Below are 21,154 nucleotides of genomic sequence, written 5' to 3'. Positions count from 1 at the left end.
ATCTTATCCATCTTCAAAAGGGTCAGGATAGTTTATCAAAGCAGTCTCCCTTGTGTCTGTTATCTCAGCCACAAGTCATTCTCCGAGTATCTCTTCTGGCATTTTTAGTGTGGAAATCACTGCCTTCAGTGAGTTTTGTGGTACCATACTATACAAGTCACATGTTTCTCAGCAGTTTCTTGTTCTCTCCTGTTCAACCTGTATTTTTCAAAAGGGAATGTTCTTACACATGTGACAGTACAGAGAGAACTCCATCAGTACCAGTGTCACCTTACCTCTGTCTCTAGTTTCGACCAGTCTAAACCTGTCCTTTACATGTTTCTTCCCCAGTAAGTGTTAGAAGTTTTGCTACCTGTATCAGTTCCATTGCAAACTAGGACATAGTTTTTCCAGGCTTGCTAGAATCTCTTCCACTTTTTTGAAGTGTTTACACTGTGGTTGTCAAGAGCTACAGATGGGAGTAGAGAATAAGCTGTGCCACCTTGAACAAGTGACAAGTAACTATTTTTAAGTCATGCATGCAACTGATCTGTCTATCAAACATGAAAGTTGTTTTGAACAATCACCATCACTGCTGCTACCATATGTCCATGTTTGTAAAGTAGACAAAGCCACTTATGGCTAAGTAGCCACATTTTATTAACACGAGTTTCATACCCACAATTTGCAGGGCCAGTTTCATAGATCAGCAACCAACAGCCCTGACATATGATCAACACAAGGCATGACACAGATGCCACAAACACAAATAAAACATGTTACATGTATCGCAATGCCTGAATGGATACAATGACTTGCTAGTGCTCCAAAAGTGGGAATAAAACCTTTGACCTGCTGGAGTGAGCAAACTGCCAGAGGTCAAATTGGTAATACTAGTGATATTTGGTAATATTTTGACCAGTGTCTCTGTTGGCAGACAAAGCACATCTCTTAAGGTCATTTTAAAATGGCCAAGGCAGCAATTCTCATCAAGTACCAAACAAAAAAAACTATTAATAAATGAACTATTCTGATTGTCACTGGGTAAAATTCCTGTAACTCCCTCCCTTACAGCATTGTGGAAGCATCCACCCCTCATGGACTACAGTGGCTCAGATAGTGGTTTACCATCACCTTCTCAAATGCCCTTAGGGACCGGCAATAAATGCTGACCTTGCTAGCCACACCCTCACCCGATGACAAAGAACAAAGAAAATTACAGCACAGGGACAGGCCCTTCGGCCCTCCAAGCCTGCACTGACCATACTGCCTGTCTGAACTAAAACCCCCTACCCTTCCGGGGACCATATCCCTCTATTCCCATCCCATTCATGTATCTGTCCAGATGCCACTTAAAAGTCACTATCGTATCTGCTTCCACTATCTCCCTGGCAGTGAGTTTCAGGCACCCACCATCTTCTGTGTAAAAAACTTGCCTCATACATCTCCTTTAAACCTTGCCCCTCGCACCTTAAACCTATGTCCCCTCATAATTGACTCTTCCACCCTGGGAAAGAGCTTAAAGAACAAAAAGGAAAAATAAGTACCCAAGAAATCAAGATTTAGAACCCACATTGACTGTGACAGCCCAAACACCGGATGAATTGGCAATTACTCTTGACAATAAATTCAGGTACTTTGTTAATCTTTAAGAATGTTATTTTCAATTTTGGTCATTTTTCTGATCCTAACTAGGTCGCCACTGGGTGCCTGGAATGATCCAGAGGCATTGAAATTCAGGGAGGCATCACCTTCACATCCGTAGGAAGCAGGTGGCTGCCCCTCCCCTGAGGTACCAGGGTGTGAGCACCTCACATAGGTGCCGCACCGTAGTCTTGGAGAGGCGCAGCCGGCGACGGCACATCTCCTTTGAGAGGGCCTCAAATGAATTGTGGGGCCTGTACCTCCTTGGCCTCGGCACCCTCCGCCTTCTGTGCACCCTCTTGGGAGCCTGCTCACCCACCTCCTGGCCCTCAGCGGCAGCCCCCTGCCCTCTTTCCTGAAGGACTGGTAGTGGCTGCTCCTGCGGTGGTCTCTCCATGCCCACCACCTCCTGAGCCGCGCCTCCTCCTCCTCCTCCTTCATCCCTGCAGCCACCAACATGGCCAGCTCCAGGTCGAGCAAACCAAGATCCATCTGCACAGTGGGTTTTGGAAAGAGCATAGAATGACAGATTATCATTGGCTGCATAGACCCAGCACCACCCCAATCCCTCACTTGGGCCAGCATCCCCATTTGTGGCAACACCACACAATCCATGGTGCAATGCGTGACCCGATTAGGGTTGTATGAGATTCCCATCATGACAAATGCTGGCACAGATTATGTAGGTTGGTGTGCAGCTGTGGGCAATGCACACTCTTGAGCCATTGCTACGTGTCCAACTGCAACATCCTTTACAGGCATGTGTTGCTGGTCTGAGTCACGGGGCAGAGACAGACTGCAAAGCAGCACCAGTTGTGTGCCCAGTGACAGCAGATTCCATGCAGTCCATGTCTGAACCTCTGCACCCCGGCCTGGAGCAGCAGCTGCCTCATCTGGTTAGGCCTCAGTCTGCACATGGTGCACTCCTCCCCCACCCGGAACACCAGCAATCAGTCGAGTCCCTGACCACACCCCGCGGCAAGACAATGCCACTGCAAAATGCCCTGGAGGGGAAGGGTAGGCAGGACTCCTTGATGGGGCCTCCCACACTGAGCTACAGCGCTGCCCTGGAGGGGAATAGTGAGCAGACTCCTTCACGGAACCTCCCCCAGAGAGCTATGAGAAAATAGAAGCCCCCCCCCCGCACCACTCCCCCACCCCAGATATCACTGGTCCATGCGCCAGCACCTGAAGACAGTAGGAAGAAGGCCACCAGGCATCTCCAGGGCCTCCAACATCCCCCGCGCTCCGCTAGTCATGCAAATCAGCAGCCTGCCGGTTTTCTGCGCGGTCCCAACGGCGCCATTTTTCTCCAGTTGAGAGATGCGCGCAGGTCGTAAAAGTTCACGGGGATCCCGCGAAATGGCCGACACGCACATCTTCCAGCCCGATCCGCCAGAAACGTTGCGGGTCATGATGGGAGAATCGGGCCCTTAATTTCTCTTACAATCAATGTCAATAAAAAAACATGCCAAGTTGGTACAACGATGAAACTGAAGCATGCACTAATAAATATTTTTTTCTGCAAAGACATGGTCTCTCTGTTTTAATAAACAAACTTTCATGTAATTTTGCTCATGAATGTGGCCCTTTTCTATTTCCAATTCTAAATGAACGACTGACTGAAACTTTCAATCATATCTCTGCATCCCACATCGGTGTCTATGCGCTGGAACCAAAACAATGCATCACAAAATATTTCATCGTCAAGAAAATAGAGAAAGGAATGCTATTGCTATTTTCAAAGCTACCGAAAAACTAACTGGAAGGTAAAATAAATACCTTTCTGCCTTGGGGCTCAGTAAATACGAGGCACTGAGCCAGACAGACCAAAAGATGGAAGGTTTGACTGTTGGATTGTCCCGAATGACTATAACATCAACTGGGTAGCCATTGGAAAGGTACATTTGCAGAAGCACGTCTGGATTAGGAAAGAGAATCAGGCAGCATGGCACTTCTGATCATTATCCAGACATTCTGACTGGAAAGTACATACATAAGGTAAGGATTCAACACTGATGCCACCTGCAGCTATAATATCTGTTAAGAATCTGGCCAGCACAATGAATATTACTAAGGCAACATACTGGCCGAAGTCTAGACCCTGTGCAACCATATAGCAACGCAAATCAGCAACTGCAGGGATGAAAATTACAAGGGTGGAATACAGTTTTTTAAAAAAGACTGAATAATAATTCAAGGTATTTTTTCACTACAGGAAGAAATTAACTAATACCTTTAAATTAGTGAATTTGCAGAGACAATTTGCATATATTTCAGATATCCACAATTCCTTCAAAAGGAAGTTGAAAAAAATAAGAAAGGGGTAACATATTGCTGAGGAACTAGTAGGTCAAGAATTCAGGCAGAGGTGCAAGTGCAGTTTTAATCCTAATAGGAGTTGCACAGTCAAGGTTGAGGCAAACAAGAAACTGTCCACCTTCACAGTGTTAGCCCAAGGAGACACTTACTGGAGTTCTTCTAGTCCTACCTCTGTTTTGCAGCAGCTTGGCTTGGTAGGAAAGTCACAATGACCTCTTTCCTCTGGCTTTTGGTTAAAATTGTACTCAGGCCCAAATGAAATTATCAAGACCCAATCTGCACACTAATGGCAGAACTGTGCTGGCTTCCAGCAGGTGTCCTGTTCGCCTAGTATGACTCCACAAGCTAAGGAGAATATTGATACAATGGAGAAAGAAGATTATGAATTCTGGTGCCTGATCTGAGGAAATACAAAGGGAAGGTACGTCTGAAAAATGGAGATAGTTTTCATTAGAACAGAGTTGATTAGGGGATGATATGGTTCATCTTTAGAGTCATGAAGGGATAAGATATTATGGAAAGAAATAGAATGTTTCCAATGATTGAGAAATCTAGAATAAGGGGACATAAGCATAAAATTTAATTCAAGAGATTTGGTACAGTTAACAAGGAGATATAAACTTTTCCTACAGAGGATTGTGAGGCTATAGAATGTTCTACCAGAGTTAGTGCTTCAAGTGGGGACTATGGAGAGGGGAAAGGAATTTTAACCCCAAAAACAGGTGGGTCAGCACCAGGGTGACACTGAGAAAATTTAAACCAGGACTGGTTTGTGGTCCATTAGAAGTGCCTTTACAGCATTGCTGATGGACCAAGAAGACCAGGGGTACTTCCTGCCAGCCTACCAAATGTACATTCTTCCCACTTATCAGACTCCTCCAAAGTTATTGCGAAAACTCCCAGGGAAATTTCTGATAAATAAATATAGTTGTGAATGTATTTCTATCGATATACTGTTGTAATATGGCTTTAAGGGATAGCAGCATGACATTAGAAGAGAAGTATATCATGTGATCCAGGCTTAGTTTTATGTCTGCCTTTGAGTGGAACAAACACACCCGGCTCTGCTGCTGGTGGCCTGAAGCTTTCTACCTATGTATAAATGTTCTCAGGTGGTTATTATAAATAATTAAAACGACGGTATGTTTACACAATCCCTTATGAGTGATTGGTTTTGATATGAACAGGCATACATGTGAATTAGGAGCAAGAGTAGGCCACTCAGCCTCTCGAGACTGCTCCGCCACTCAATAAAATCATGGTTTATCTGATGTTAATTTCAACTATGCATTCCTACCCATCCCCAATAACCTTCCACCCCCTTGCTTATCAAGAATCTATCCAGCTCAGTCTTAAAAATGTTCAAAGGCTCTGCTTCCACTGCCTTTTAAGGAGGAAAGTTCCAAAGATGCATTACTGTCCAAGAGAAAATAATTCTCCTCATCTCGGTCTTAAATCGGCCTTACCTTATTTTTCAACAGTGGCTCCCAGTTCTAGATTCTGCTACAAGAGGAAACATATTTTCCACATACACCCTGTTAAGTCCCCTCAGGATCTTATATTTTTTTCAATCAAGTCACCTCTTACTCTTCTAAACTCCAGCAGATACAAGCATAGCCTATCCACCTTTTCCACATAAGACAATCCTCCCATTCCAGGGTGTTAGTCCAGTAATCCCTCTCTGAACTACTTCCAATACATTTACATCTTTCCTTAAATAGGGAGACCAATACTGTACACAGTACTCAAGATACGGTCGAAGCAATTTCCTGTAAAACTGAAGTATAATGTCCCTACTTTTGTATTCAATTCTCCTCACAATAAATCATTACATACTTACATACAATTTGTTTTCCTAATTACTTGCATGCTAACCTTCTGCTATTCATGTACTAGGACATCCAGATCTGAATCTCAAAGCCCTGCAATTTAGATAATATGTCTCTTTATAATTCTTCCTGTCAAAATGAGCAATTTCACATTTTCACACATTATGCCATTTCACACATTTATATTTCACACATTTGCCAGACCTATCTCTGTCCCTTTGTAGCTTTATCGTATCCTCTTCACAACTTACTTTCCTATCTATCTGTTGTGTTATCAGCAATTTTAGCAACCATACCTTCAGTCCTTTCATCCAAGTCATTTATATAACTTGTAAAAAGTTGAGACCCCAGCACTGATCCCTGTTACACTACCAGTTACACCATGCCAGTCAGAAAACGACCCATTTGTGCCTGCTCTCTGTTTCCTATGAGCTAACAATTCTTCTATCTACGTCAATATGTTACCCCCTACATCATGAGCTTTTATTTTCTACAATAACATTTGATGTGGCACCTTATCAAATGCCTTCTGCAAATCCAAGTACAGCATATCCATTGGTTCTCTTTTATTCACAGCTCATGTTAGTTCTTCGTATCGGTATAACAACACTACATGGTGCTCAGTGATGGTCAAACAGCCTAGCAATAAAATTCAGTTAACATGGTGGCACGGTAGCACAGTGAGGGGCGGCACGGTAGCACAGTGGTTAGCACTGCTGCTTCACAGCTCCAGGGACCTGGATTCGATTCCCGGCTTGGGTCACTGTCTGTGTGGAGTTTGCACATTCTCCTCGTGTCTGCGTGGGTTTCCTCCGGGTGCTCTGGTTTCCTCACACAGTCCAAAGATGTGCGCGTTAGGCTGATTGGCCATGCTAAAATTGCCCCTTAGTGTCCTGAGATGCGTAGGTTAGAGGGATTAGTGGGTAAAATATGTAGGGATATGGGGGTAGGGCCTGGATGGGATTGTGGTCGGTGCAGACGCGATGGGCCGAATGGCCTCTTTCTGTATTGTAGGGATTCTAATTCTAATGGTGAACAGCCTTAGATTGTGCTACATGGAGTGACACAACTTTCCACATTCTAGTCAGACCTCAAAGGAATTGTAGCATGAGAGAATGTTGATATTTTTTAGAAATTTTTGAATTTTTAGAAATGTGCTGGTTTTCTCTGCAGATCTTATGATGCTGTGCCTAAAAAAATCAAGGGGGTGAGTTTCACACTGTCATGCAGTGGGGCGGGGCCTCAACATGCTGGCAAAATCTGGCTGCACTGAGATCAGGGTATCATCTTTAAAGGCACCCGAATCAGAGCATGTATAAACCTCCCCCACAGCCCAACATCAGGTGTCAGGGGCTCCTCCCCCCCATAGTTGGAGCTGACATCCACTTATCCTCCCCCCTGACCCAGTAATGGCCAAGCCCAGCATCCCTTGCTCCTCTGTCTGCTCCCAGCCACCATGACATCTAAATGAATCCCCCTCCCCACAAGCCTCCCACTGGGGCCCACCCCTTAGCACAGGTTGGCACTGCATGGTGCCAAACTGTGCCAGGGCAATGTCAGGGGCATTGCCAGGTCACTGCCTAGTTATGTTCCTCGGTGCTAGAGGCTATACTTACATATATGCTCCTGAGGTGACACCACAATAGGTTCACATCTAGGTGTTGAAGTCACACTGGCGCAGTGTCAATATAGGGGAGGGGCAGGTCAATATCTAGTGAGGGGAGAGGAAATGTATTTTGAAATTCATGTAAAACAGGTTCACGCCTGGCGAGATCTACAGCTTCCGGATCTTCAGCCTCCATCAGAATTCGCACGGATGGCAAGTGTGGGCTCAAGATCGCCCCCATCATTTACTTAATGTGAGCGTCGCTGGCAAGACCAACCTTTATTGCCTATCCCCAGTTGCCCTTGAAAAGGTGGTGGCGAGCTGCCTTCTTGAACCACTGCAGTCCCTGATCACAGCACGGTGACTGCAGAGAAAAGCCTTGAAGGCATCCACAGCAGAGATGTAGAAAAGGATTTAGTTGAGGGTGTATTTTTACTAGCTTGCCTTTTACAATGTACATATCTGATTATGCTGTTAGTGGCAATCAAAACTATTTTATTCTCATTTTAATTGAGAAAATAATGAATATTATAGATGTAATTACAACCTTCTGCCATGGTGAACACAGAATTAAAGAGCAGATTATCTCACAGAAAACAACCTCTAGTTCAATTTGCAACAAATAATACAATTATAATCCTTTTATCTCATCCAGGTGGCTGAGAGGGCAGTGGCAAAGCTTTCAATTCAACTGGTAACACCAGCTTGTCAGATTTGCTGAAATGTGTGTTTGATTGGCAGTTATTTTTGCTGTAATTCCAAACAATTATTTCATTTTCTGGTTGGTTGGTTTCTGCAAAGCAATTCTCAGCCTGGCTTGTTGAAAATGGGGAATGTGTCCAAAAGCACATTCTTAAAAGCAGGGAGTTATAATTAAACCAAATATCCATGGGTGGTGTGGCGGCATTTGACCCAAAAGCAGCACAGTAAGGAAAATCTATAATTTCTTAAAAAATATATGTATTTGTAAGAATGTTTGAAAGCCGCACCATCAGGGCAGTCAAGGAAGAGAGGATAAATAGAAGTATGCATTGCTGGTGATAATTATACCCATTGTGACGTTAGTGTACCTTTAAGAACGTTTTTTTTAAAAATCATGATTTCTGCAGCTCACCCAGCTTCAGTTTTTTCTCAGCTCACAGCCTTAGCTGATGTCATTAAGGTACCGGCTTGACTGGCAATGCTCTTTTATTGTCCTTAAGTGGCTTGGATGGGAGTTGTTTGTTTTTAACTTTGGGATTTTTTATAACTCTGCATTTTCAGGAGGGAAAAAAAAACTGGTTGGAAGGTCAGGTGACAGAAGTTCTTCCATTTTCAGTTCTGAGCTACAGTTTAGTTTTAGAAAGGACAGCAAGCTAAAAGTAAGTATTTTTCCTCTCTGCTTGTTTTTCTGAAATTCTGCTGGTCATCTGAAACAAAGGTCCTGCCTTCCTGCAGTAAAGACTCTGCAATTGGTGGTTTGACCATAGAGTCTCTCCCTGGGATTCTGAGAAGCTGTTTTGTCATCAAACTGTTCTGAGTGAATCCAGAGGACTGCCGACTTCAGCCAAGTGACTCAATTTCCAATATCATGCGAGTATTAGTCTTTGCTGTGTTGAACTTATTTAAAGGGTTTTGTCTATGGAAGGTTTTGGTTGGAACACATTAAATATATTTGTTAAGGGTTACACATTATAATGGTCATTTTGGTTTCTTGTTTGTAATTGATAAAAGTTCTTACTAATTTTATGACTATACCTGTTAACTATATTCTGAAATAAACTTTGTTTGACAAAAGCTGCCTAGTAGGTTATTTGAATCATACCTGAAGTGAAATCCATCATGCTTATCCGAGCCAAATTCAAGATGCAAAACTTCTGTTTCAGGCAGGCTCCATACAACACTTTAGAGTTTCTGACCTGAACCTTAACACCATGAAACTGAAAGGCGAAAGCTATTGTCAGATAAAACTCCTGACCTTCCCTGTATGGATAAAAATCAAATTACAATTGGGACTGCGTACCCATGTGTTTGATGCAGCTTTCTGGAGTTCCTTTTCAACCAACAAACCATTAATAGCCCATGCTTTTGAACATTTCTGGGAAAACACCTACCACTCTTGCATCTGAGTAATTTATGCCATTTTCCTGGTTTTAATCCTTTTCAGCCAGCTCATTCAGTACCTCCGAGAACTCTTGTCTCCTTTACTACAAAGCAGAACAATTGACCTCCTCCTGAGAGTGACTTGCTTCTTCTCTTCAAAAGAATTATTTACACTCCTTTCTCTGAATCTGTCTGTGTCCTCTTCCTATCTGCATTTGCACACTGATCACCTTTACCCTCCAGCTTCTCTGCTTGTAGCTCTCCTTTATTTGCAAATCTCCTTTGTGTCTGCCAACCACATGGCTTCTGATCTTAACTTCCTTCCTGTTTCTACTGCATCCAGGTCAGGGGTCACCTACTCACAAGGGCCAGTATATTTCTTTTTATCCAAGAAAATTGCATTTGTTTCCATTATGATTGATGCAAACTCTTACAAGTTTCAAACATTTTTAAAAACAATTACAGATTCCACAAATATTTTTAAGAACTTACAAATATTCCTTACTGCTTCCAGGTCAAGGATCATCACACTACCTATGGATATTTTGTTTGATTATAACTCCCTTTGATTTCAAGCACGTTCCCCTAGCCAAGTTGGATGTTTTTATGTGGGGAAATGGAGGTCTTTGTGGTTGTGCATGATCTATCTTTGCTGCATCGACTACTTAAAGTGAAAAATCCATTTTTATTTGAAATATTATTTGCCTGTTAAATCATGTTCTGCTTTATTTTAAAATAAAAGTTGCAAAAGTTGAAATCTTGTGGTGATTTCTTCATTTATGAGTTATTCAGTAAATTTGGTTATTTTGATTTACAGTTGCCCCACATGAATCACAACAAAAGTTAGATAAAAGGGAAAAATTATCAACTAAGAACATAATTCAGTGCAGAAGTTTTCCCATTTGCTATTTTACTCTGTTGAGACAGTTAAGTCTAATAATTATAGTAAAGTCTATGCTGTAACATCGTTGCTGTTCATTTATTCCTTAATGTTGATATATTTTCTGATCGTCAAAGATCAAACCATGGCCATGTGTTATATTATTCTGCCACTTCCCAAAGTTAAGAAAGATTATTTAGGAACTTATGATAAAGCCACTAAGCCGAAATAAACTGAACAACGCTCTCCATTTGATCCTGGGCTTACTGCTGATTAACTTTGATATTTGGGCAACTGAAATTATGCCTGTGGTCCTTAGATGAACTGACGGTAGTCCCTTAAGGAAAGGCTGAGAAATATTTCAGGGAGAATTTTTACGGAGTAATGAGGCACGTTTCTTCTGGCGTCACAAAAAATGCTGAGGCTGTCCCTCGCCTTGGCCTGATCAACTGGCTGATTTAGCATGGGAGCCAGCCAACTGCCAATTAGCTTTAGCCTCTGATATTCACAGCATTCGCGCCAACACCAGAAAATGGCAAGGGCTTCACAGTCCTGGCTTTGGACAGCTGGACATTAAGTCTAAGCACTTTCACTCACAGGGGACTGTCTTGTTCATATTCCATGTAATTTGGGTATATAATACTATCTCGAAGAGTATAATTTAATATGCCGCCTCTAATCGTATCATGAATGCATTTTCCAGTTGTCATAAATAGAGAATGAGTGGTATGTACTTAAGTGGGGTAAATCTTATCGTTGATCAAATTTACATATAGAAATGAAATTAGGTCATCAAGACCATTATAGGTGTGAAGGATTCTGTTGCTGTCACTTTAACGTAAATGAGCTTTCCGCTAAACTTTCAGCAATGTTACAGTTGAAGGACTATGAGAAAGCTCAAGGAAATATGCTCGTATTATTGTGAATATTATCTTGGAATTGTAAGAAGTGCTTACAAAAATGAATGTGAACCTGGAATAAGGCTGAAGATTGTTGCGAATGCTTCAGCCTTATTTTTTGCACTGAGGTGCTGGGCTCCTCCATCATTGAGGATGGGGATGTTTGTGGAGCCTCCTCCTCCAGTGAGTTGTTTGATTATCCACCATCATTCATGGCAGGATGTAATAGGATTGCTGAGCTTAGATCTGATCCATGGGCTGTGGAATCGCTCAGATCTGTCTATTACTTGCTGCTTATGCTGTTTAGCAACAATCTTGGAGGTTACTATTAACCAGAAACTTAACTGGACCAAACATATAAATACTGTGGCATAACAGCAGTAAGAAGTTTAACAACGCCAGGTTAAAGTCCAACAGGTTTATTTGGTAGCAAAAGCCACACAAGCTTTCGGAGCTGCAAGCCCCTTCTTCAGGTGAGTGGGAATTCTGTTCACAAACAGAGCATATAAAGACACAAACTCAATTTACATGAATAATGGTTGGAATGCGAATACTTACAACTAATCAAGTTCGAACAACACTTCTTCACCGCACGGGACCTTCAACCGATGCTATACACTAGATACATCGATGACATTTTCTTCCTTTGGACTCATGGTGAACAATCACTGAAACAACTCTATGATGACATCAACAAGTTCCATCCCACCATCAGACTCACCATAGACTACTCTCCGGAATCGGTTGCATTCTTGGACACACGCATCTCCATTAAGGACGGTCACCTCAGCACCTCACTGTACCGCAAGCCCACGGATAACCTCACGATGCTCCACTTCTCCAGCTTCCACCCTAAACACGTTAAAGAAGCCATCCCCTACGGACAAGCCCTCCGTATACACAGGATCTGCTCGGATGAGGAGGATCGCAACAGACACCTCCAGACGCTGAAAGATGCCCTCATAAGAACAGGATATGGCGCTCGACTCATTGATCAACAGTTCCAACGCGCCACAGCGAAAAACCGCACCGACCTCCTCAGAAGACAAACACGGGACACAGTGGACAGAGTACCCTTCGTTGTCCAGTACTTCCCCGGAGCGGAGAAGCTACAGCATCTCCTCCGGAGCCTTCAACATGTCATTGATGAAGACGAACATCTCGCCAAGGCCATCCCCACACCCCCACTTCTTGGCTTCAAACAACCGCACAACCACAAACAGACCATTGTCTGCAGCAAACTACCCAGCCTTCAGGAGAACAGTGACCATGACACCACACAACCCTGCCACAGCAACCTCTGCAAGACGTGCCGGATCATCGACACAGATGCCATCATCTCACGTGAGAACACCATCCACCAGGTACACGGTACATATTCTTGCAACTCGGCCAACGTTGTCTACCTGATACGCTGCAAGAAAGGATGTCCCGAGGCATGGTACATTGGGGAAACTATGCAGACGCTGCGACAACGGATGAATGAACACCGCTCGACAATCACCAGGCAAGACTGTTCTCTTCCTGTTGGGGAGCACTTCAGCGGTCATGGGCATTCGGCCTCTGATATTCGGGTAAGCGTTCTCCAAGGCGGCCTTCGCGACACACGACGGCGCAGAGTCGCTGAGCAGAAACTGATAGCCAAGTTCCGCACACACGAGGACGGCCTCAACCGGGATATTGGGTTCATGGCACACTATTTGTAACCCCCACAGAGTTTCACTGGCTGTCTTGTCTGGAGACAATACACATCTTTTTAGCCTGTCTTGATGCTCTCTCCACTCACGTTGTTTTGTTTCTTAAAGACTTGATTAGTTGTAAGTATTCGCATTCCAACCATTATTCATGTAAATTGAGTTTGTGTCTTTATATGCTCTGTTTGTAAACAGAATTCCCACTCACCTGAAGAAGGGGCTTGCAGCTCCGAAAGCTTGTGTGGCTTTTGCTACCAAATAAACCTGTTGGACTTTAACCTGGTGTTGTTAAACTTCTTACTGTGTTTACCCCAGTCCAACGCCGGCATCTCCACATCATGCATAACAGCAGGGCAGAGGCTAGAAATACTGTGGGAATTCACACCATGATTCTCCATCGCTTGCCACCAACAACAAGACGCAGGTCAGGAGAGTGATCTACTTGCCTGGATAAGTGCCACTCCAGCACCCCACCCATCACCTTAAATGTGATGTACAGTGGCAGCAATGTGTACCATCTACAAGCTGCTCTGCAGCACCTCACCAAGGCTCTTTTAAAAGCATCTTCCAAATTCACAACCTTTATTGCCAAGAGGAAGGGCAGCAGACATGGGTGAATACCAGCACTTGCAAATCACATGCCACCCTGACTTGGAACTTTGCCATTTCTTCAATGTCACAAGATCAAAATCCAGGACTTTCCTCTCTAATGACACTGTGGGTGTACCTCACATCACATGGGCTGTAGCAATTCAAGACGTTGGCTCACTATCATCTTCTTAAGGCAATCATGAATCTGCAACAAATACCGGCCTTACCAACGATGCTCACATCCCACAAATGTGTATGAAAAATTCTCTTCATGCCGCTGCCCTTCATTATTTCCCCAGCCCTCCAGAACTCTCAGTTTCCCTGAGTCATGCCTATTGTGTATCCTGAAATCCCTTCTATTATTCTCTCAACTGCCTATTTTCCATTTGCATTTAAAATCTCCACAAAAGACTTCACTTCAACTCCTAATATCTTGCAAGATAACACAAACGTACATAGCACAGGCAGCAGAATATCAAAGAGACAACAGACTTTGACCTGCTGTCAATAATCAAAATGATGGTTGTAAGGTTAAGGAGGAACAACAGCTTTGCTTCACACCTATTATACCAATTAATAACATCACATCAAGAGCAGTCAACGCTCCAGCTAATTAATGCATGGCTGACAGTTTCCTTTTGTGCATGCATTTTTTTCGTTATCTTACAGAAACACATCTGAGTCATTGTCTGCCATTCAGGCTCACACAGGAAACCTAGGAAAGCACAAAGATGCTGAGAAGCGATAAGGCTCATTTATTTTTATGGTCTTCATCAGCAGTTTCCTTTAGCTTAAAGGCCTATAATAGAAACCACTGATTAGAATCAGTGCCATATCAGAATTGAGATATGACAGTCACATTCTGAAGGTGAATGAATGACTGAAGGACTCTGTCCACTTGATACCTAATGATTATGCTGGGGCTGGTCAAAATTAATTATGTTATTCTTCTTCAAATTATTTCTCCAAGTCATTTTGAATTATATCAGATAAAACAATATAGACATGACCAGAATTTTACATATAAAATTTGAATGTGCACCCAACCCGGAAGCACATAGAACCACGCCAGGAGGTACGCAACCCGATGTTATCGCTCCCTCACACGGTATTTCAGTCGGTAGGTACTCGGGCAAGTCGGAAACGTGCCTGCTGCCAGTTAAGCAGGCAATTAAAATTAATTAAACACCAGTCGCCCAGGATTTTACTTTGTCCATCTGTCTTTGTGGTTAAAAGCAAATTACTGCGGATGCTGGAATCTGAAACCAAAAGAGAAAATGCTGGAAAATCTCAGCAGGTCTGGCAGCATCTGCAAGGAGAGAAAAGAGCTGACGTTTCGAGTCCAGATGACCCTTTGTCAAAGCTCTGTCTTTATGGTTGGCGGGTAGGGCAATTGGCCAGGCAGCCTTTATGTTTGAGCTGCAATCTCGATCCAGGGCCGGATGAAAGATTAGGGCGCAAATAAAATTAACAAATGTGTCTGGGGTCTAAGGTCTGTGTGATTGGGCTGCCTAGTCACTCGTCTTAACATCCATATTTATTTTTCATAAGTCTGCAGCTCCCTGAGACAGATCCGCAGTGGCTGTCCCCTAAAGGGGCACATTGGAAACACCATCCCTGTTCTCAGCACCCATCCTTTTCCCACCCATCCCAGCAGCTTTCAGCCTTTCATGGAATGCGTTTCACATTGGTGAGCCAGTTAACAGTTATCTAATGTGATATTGTGCTTCAGGCCGACTGTGGCTGTGTTTTGCACCCGCTTCCAGGCCCACTGAGTGCGTGGGCCTGTTGGGCAAAAGATTGAGGCCCATACCTCTAAAGGCTATTAGCCACAGGCTATATTAACTTAAATCAATAAATGTTAGATCCATTCCATTCACGGTCAAATAATTTCGAAGTTTGTGTTGTCTGAAGTAAAACTTGATTGACAAATGGATCTTGCAGTAAAGGAGACAGAACTTAAAAAAAACTAAAAAAAACTTCCTTCCAAACATATATAACTTGAAAGGTTATAAAGTAAAATCCATATTATACAGAATTATTTAAAGAACCAGAAAACTCATAGAATAATCTTAGTCATTTATCTTCTTTACGAAATTCCAGGTCAAGGCATTTAGCTTATGTTGTCAGTTTATCCCATAGGGACTGACAATCTAACCCACCAATCTGTAAACGTCATTGATTCTGGCAGTTCTCCACTGACTGATACGTAAGGCATGCCATTGAGAGGAAAATTGAATGTTCCTTCCAGATTATCCTGTGGAGATGTTCATCTGACATGGTGACATTGGGTGACACAAGGGAAGAACAGACACTACTTCTCCAGATGGAGGAAGGTTAAAGTGCACAAGGTATTGAGCTACAGATGAGCATGTTTATACTGGAGGGAGAGTGTGGTGTGGGAATGTAATGATTTAAAAATGCTGCAGCATTGCGGCAATACATGATTAAATTGCTGATGAATTGCTGGTATGTTCGATGAAAATAGATGCTGTCTCTCGAGCAAAAGTAAACTAAGTGTGAAAGAGAACATTAAAATGGACTGATGCTCATGAAGGGCTGGCCCATCTGCCGCTTTTGTCAAATAGTTGTTATCTGTCACAAAAGGTATTCAATCATGTTTCAATCAAGACATTACGACACTGCAGTAAACTTTTTTGCTGCCAATCACTTGAATAGCGAGGGGAAATTTTAACTCTGTGAAAAATTCTAAAAGCACCAGTAATGCAAACAGTAACCAAGCAATTATTATGTGTAGGAGACACATTTTAATTAGATAATGACGGTTTACAAAGCAATATGGCATTTAGCTCCACCAAAGAATCAGTATTGATACAATGGAGCCAATATCCTGCTTCCGTGCTATATCATTCTGTGACACCATGTTTCAATGAAATACATGCTTTTTGAGTTGGTCCATATGCATAGTAGCTTTTGTGAACTGCTGTAGGAATTCAATATTCAGTTAATTAAAGCACCAGTGCCGGAGAAAGTGTAGAATGGACTAAAGTTTGAAATATGGGGGATGATTCTCCCAGCTCGCTGTGCTGCTTGAGTAGCACAACAGGCCGGGAGACATCAGCGGAGGCAAATATTTGCATTGACATAAACGGATAGTTTTGCCAGTTAACCGTGAGGTTACAAAACTCAGCAATTTGAAGTTGCGCTATTGTTTCCAGTTGTTTGGAAGGGAATGCAGTCGTATTAAAGCGTATAAAAACTGATAAATATAATGGTATTCCTTCCATAATCTTGGAAATCGGCATGGAATTCATTTGCATATTTAAATCACCATTTAAATTCCATTAGCGGTTCCGGGACTGAAGTCCTCGTGCCCGTTAGCATCTCCCCCCCACCGCCGCCGCCAGGAGTGATTCACTGCATGGGGTTTACTCCTGCTCCCCACAAATGGGGAACAGGTGGCTGGCCCTGCTGGAGGGGACGGAGGCCATGGAGGCCCCCCCCAGATGGTTGGAAGTAAGGAAGAAGTGTCTCCTGGGCAATGCCAACCTGGCAGTGCCAGTTTGGTCCCCTGGGTATATGGGAAAAACCCCAGGGGCACTTTGGCACTGCCCACTGGGCATTGGCCATTACCAAGGGAGCAGGCCAGATGGGCGGGGCCTATTGGGGCAGGAGCTAATGGGGGAGAAATCGGTGGGGGTGGTGAGAGCCCGCTGCCACTTTGCAAAAAGATCGCAGACAGAGGGAGGGAAGGGGGTGATCGAGGATGACCATCAAGGTGGCGGGGGCTCGGGGCTTATCATAGAAAGAATCATAGAAACTCTACAGCGCAGAAGGAGGCCATTCGGCCCATCGAGTCTGCACCGACCACAATCCCACCCAGGCCCTACCCCCACATATTTTACCCGCTAATCCCTCTAACCTACACATCCCAGGACTCTAAGGGGCAATTTTTTAACCTGGCCAATCAACCTAACCCGCACATCTTTGGACTGTGGGAGGAAACCGGAGCACCCGGAGGAAACCCACGCAGACACGAGGAGAATGTGCAAACTCCACACAGACAGTGACCCGAGCCGGGAATCGAACCTGGGACCCTGGAGCTGTGAAGCAGCAGTGCTAACCACTGTGCTACCGTGCCGCCCTTGCTTGCCGTGCTTGCCTGGAGAGGTTCAGAGGCCAGTGATTGCTGCCACTCCAATCGCCCCACCACACAGTGTGGGGTTGTGGGGCTGGCCAGCGATCGGGTGGCTGGTAATACAGGGCTAGTGCACATGCGCCGATCTCTGCTCTGACAGATTGGTGCATGTGCAGTGGCCCGCTCAGCACAATGCTGCCAGCCTCTCCAGTGGGAATATGCCCTTGATTTTTAGTGTGAATCCTGCGAGGGCACTCTGCAGTGCTCCGGGTGTGGGAGATTCATTTTGAAAATCACACTAAAAAAAACAGCGAGAATTACTCTAGTTTTAATGCGAATTCGGCACTTAGAATTTTTGGGGGACAATCGCCCCCACGATCTGTTCTTTAGATACATCTGTTTCCCTGCTGTATTCAGACTGTAGTTAGAAATGGATACTATGCCTTCATAGAAAGTTCATGCGAGCATCATGCATGGGCAACATATCACAGTTCTTTATGCGCTACAAAAACTGACATAATCTTACGGATTATTTACATTATATTGATAATTTATAAATTAGTCCTCACTGTTCTGTGTTTTACATTCACTAACACACTTTGTGGAACAGGACCAAAACATAAAGGAATGAAAATCATTCCAGGTCTAATTTCAGGCCTGAAATTAGTGATGCTCACAAAAAGCCTGACCACAAATTGGTCTTGGGCCTCACTCATATTAATTAGATAAGCTGCCTATTGAGTTTGTGAGACGATGGCCGTCCCATCGTATCGGGCAATGGGACCCTGTGCGAGAACCTCTCCGGCTATGTCGAGGGCATCCTGAAACCCATTGTACAAAGAACCCCCAGCTTTTGTCGCGACACGACGGACTTCCTACAGAAACTCGGCACACATGGAGCAGTTGAACCAGGAGCGCTCCTCGTCACAATGGATGTCTCGGCACTCTACACCAGCATCCCCCATGACGATGGCATTGCTGTAACGGCCTCAGTGCTCAGCGCCAACAACTGCCAGTTTCCAGATGCAATTTTACATCTCATCCGCTTCATCCTGGACCACAATATCTTCACCTTCAACAACCAGTTCTTCATCCAGACACACGGAACAGCCATGGGGACCAAATTCGCACCTCAATATGCCAACATCTTCATGCACAGGTTCGAACAAGACTTCTTCACCGCACGGGACCTTCAACCGATGCTATACACTAGATACATCGATGACATTTTCTTCCTTTGGAGTCATGGTGAGCAATCACTGAAACAACTCTATGATGACATCAACAAGTTCCATCCCACCATCAGGCTCACCATAGACTACTTTCCGGAATCGGTTGCATTCTTGGACACACGCATCTCCATTAAGGACGGTCACCTCAGCACCTCACTGTACCGCAAGCCCACGGATAACCTCACGATGCCCCACTTCTCCAGCTTCCACCCTAAACACGTTAAAGAAGCCATCCCCTACGGACAAGCCCTCCGTATACACAGGATCTGCTCGGATGAGGAGGATCGCAACAGACACCTCCAGACGCTGAAAGATGCCCTCATAAGAACAGGATATGGCGCTCGACTCATTGATCAACAGTTCCAACGCGCCACAGCGAAAAACCGCACCGACCTCCTCAGAAGACAAACACGGGACACAGTGGACAGAGTACCCTTCGTTGTCCAGTACTTCCCCGGAGTGGAGAAGCTACGGCATCTCCTCCGGAGCCTTCAACATGTCATTGATGAAGACGAACATCTCGCCAAGGCCATCCCCACACCCCCACTTCTTGCCTTCAAACAACCGCACAACCTCAAACAGACCATTGTCCGCAGCAAACTACCCAGCCTTCAGGAGAACAGTGACCATGACACCACACAACCCTGCCACAGCAACCTCTGCAAGACGTGCCGGATCATCGACACAGATGTCATCATCTCACGTGAGAACACCATCCACCAGGTACACGGTACATACCCTTGCAATTCAGCCAACGTTGTCTACCTGATACGCTGCAAGAAAGGATGTCCCGAGGCATGGTACATTGGGGAAACTATGCAGACGCTGCGACAACGGATGAATGAACACCGCTCGACAATCACCAGGCAAGACTGTTCTCTTCCTGTTGGGGAGCACTTCAGCGGTCACGGGCATTCGGCCTCTGATATTCGGGTAAGCATTCTCCAAGGCGGCCTTCGCGACACACGACAGCGCAGAGTCGCTGAGCAGAAACTGATAGCCAAGTTCCGCACACACGAGGACGGCCTCAACCGGGATATTGGGTTCATGTCACACTATTTGTAACTCCCACTGTTGCGTGGACCTGCAGAGTTTCACTGGCTGTCTTGTCTGGAGACAATACACATCTTTTTAGCCTGTCTTGATGCTCTCTCCACTCACATTGTTTCGTCTCTTAAAGACTTGATTAGTTGTAAGTATTTGCATTCCAACCATTATTCATGTAAATTGAGTCTGTGTCTTTATAAGCTCTGTTTGTGAACAGAATTCCCACTCACCTGAAGAAGGGGCTAAGAGCTCCGAAAGCTTGTGTGGCTTTTGCTACCAAATAAACCTGTTGGACTTTAACCTGGTGTTGTTAAACTTCTTATTGAGTTTGTGCCAGCAGCTCACTTGTTTCAAAAAGATGAATATCAACCCAGCTGCCTGAGCAGCAGTTCCCCAAGATCAGCCCCGGGGCTTGGGGGTGCTGCTGTGGGAGCATGGCGGAGGGCAGGGGTGTTGGTTGATGTGATAATGGGTAATAGGAGTAGAAGGTGGCAAGGGTAGAAAAGTGGTTGACTGGCATATTGCTGTGTGGTAGGAGCCTTTCCATCTTCAAAGCAACTTCAAAAAATACATTTGTTTTATATTATTACACATCTGGTGGCAGCTGCTATTCAGGTTAAATCAGCTTCTGAAGATTTTGAGCTGAGCAGTTGCAGCTCCTGCTCCCTCTTTGGTGCCCATTGTAGTAGAAAGGGCCTGGAATAGGCAATGGGAGTTTCATTTGTACATGTAATGCACCAAAGGTCTGTTCTACATGACCACAAGGGATGCATTAAAAGTTACCCCACCCAATACTTGGTCTGATATCTTGCATGTATTCTTTTGGAAAGGCATGTTAGTCCCCAATAATGGACATTGTTTTTACACCGGTTAATTTCTACCCCATAAACTTTGGGCGCAATCTTGTGGAGGTGACAGGGCTCTCAGCCATTGGCTGTGGAGCTGACAAGAACTCCATGCCACGTCTTTTCAAAAAAAGCCCACCGCATCTTTTGCCACTCAGACATTTGACGATCCAGGATCAAGGACCCTGGGAGCTGAAGTCACTGCAGAACGGCAGTAAATGGATGGAGGAAATGAGGCCAGGCAGAACAGCATTGGCATCATACTTTGCATCCCCTCAATCAGGACCTCCAGTTCTGCATTTGAGAATGTGTGCAGCTGCTCCCTCAGTTCTTAGGCCATCCTGAAATGTTCTGTTGTGTCAGGCAGTGCTCACCTTCAGAGGAAGTGGATGTAAGCAGTTCACA

This window comes from Mustelus asterias, chromosome 10 (genome assembly GCF_964213995.1).
Source record: "Mustelus asterias chromosome 10, sMusAst1.hap1.1, whole genome shotgun sequence".
NCBI lineage: Eukaryota > Metazoa > Chordata > Chondrichthyes > Carcharhiniformes > Triakidae > Mustelus > Mustelus asterias.
The sequence above is the reverse complement of the archived record's forward strand: the minus strand, read 5'-3'. Positions refer to the sequence as shown.